This window comes from Macaca fascicularis, chromosome 1 (assembly GCF_037993035.2).
Source record: "Macaca fascicularis isolate 582-1 chromosome 1, T2T-MFA8v1.1".
Classification (NCBI taxonomy): domain Eukaryota; kingdom Metazoa; phylum Chordata; class Mammalia; order Primates; family Cercopithecidae; genus Macaca; species Macaca fascicularis.
Window position 1 is genome coordinate 145,774,585 of NC_088375.1, and position 1,381 is coordinate 145,775,965.

Sequence of the window (1,381 nt, forward strand, 5' to 3'; positions counted from 1 at the left end):
GGGGGCGCCTCATTCTGCCACTCAGGCTACAGTGCAGTGGTGCAATTATAGCTCATTGCAGTCTTGACTTCCTGAGTTCAAGCAATCTTCCCACTTCAGCCTGCCAAAGTATTAGGATTACAGGCATAAGCCACCATGCCCGGCCCTCAAGCATGCTTAATTTAGGTGCTGTGATGGTTAATGTTTTGTGTCAACTTGGCTAGGCCACAGTGCGTAACTGTACGATAAAATGTTATTCTGGATGTTTCCAGGGGGATGTTTTTAGATGAGATTAATATTTAAATCAGTAGATTTTGAGTCAGGCAGTTTGCCCTTCGTAATTTAGATGGGCCTTACCCAGTGAATTGAAGCTCTAAATAGAACAAAAGGCTGACTTCCCCTGAGTTAAAAAGAATCTATCAGCAGATGGCCTTCAGACTTGAACTGCAATGTTGGCTCTTCTTGAGTCTCCAGCCTGACAGCCCACTCTGCAGATTTCAGACTTGCTTGTCTTCATAATCAGGTGAGTCAGTTCCTTAAAATAAGCCTTTTTCTATACATCTACACATCGTATTAGTTCTATTTCTCTGGAGAACCCTGACTAATACAGGTACATTAGCAAAAATGAAGTTAAGTTGTCTATAAATTCTTGAAGTTAGGTAAGAAATCATTCTACAACATCATACTACACAATAATAAGAGATATAGACTTCACACTGTAAGCAATGATGAACCTTTGAAGATCTTATATGGAATAGAGAGTATATAATAAAAACTATGGTTTGGCTATTGAAAAACCAATAATATCTACCTTCCTCTTTACTTCTACTATTAAGGCTAAAATAACCAAAGTACCTAATTTCTCCACTTCCTTTGCAACTAGTCAAAAGTGCTCAAGGAGGGCTTCCCTTTATGGAAAAAGGCAAAGTCTTCTTGAGACTTTTTAATCCTTTTTGTCCTTTTCACCCTCTACCTTCTTCCTGCCTAGAATGTAGAAGCAAGGCCTGGAGGTGAAGCAGTCATCTTGAATTCATGCCACAACTAGCATGAGGGTGAATGTCTATATAGTAAGGATGGCAGAGCAGAAAGACGAAAAGAGACTAGAACCCTGGAAGCAATTTGAAGCCACTGTACCTATCCCCACATTTGTAATGGATGAGACAAATAAACCCCTATTTGTTTAAGCCACTGTAGTACAGTTTTCTGTTATTTACAGAGGAACGCATTATGATATAGATTACATGGTACAAAGATCAAATTTCTCTTCTAGAAGATAAGTTGACCTGAGGAAAAGTCCTGTAACGCACAGAGAGAAGCCAATCAGAAGGCTCCTGCAGGAACCCAGGAAAAAGACAGTGAGGCCTTAAAGGATTTAGTATGAGAAAAAGGTAAATTATCACAA

The 1,381-nt window shown here is 39.5% G+C and overlaps 1 long non-coding RNA gene across 1 annotated transcript; it reads left to right on the forward strand.

Moving 5' to 3' along the window:
• The first annotated feature begins 373 nt into the window (after positions 1-373).
• LOC141407718 (uncharacterized) lies at positions 374-1,163 on the forward strand. The gene is made up of 2 exons (XR_012418010.1): positions 374-502; positions 968-1,163. It is a non-coding gene; the product is annotated as an uncharacterized lncRNA (long non-coding RNA).
• Positions 1,164-1,381: the final 218 nt, after the last annotated feature.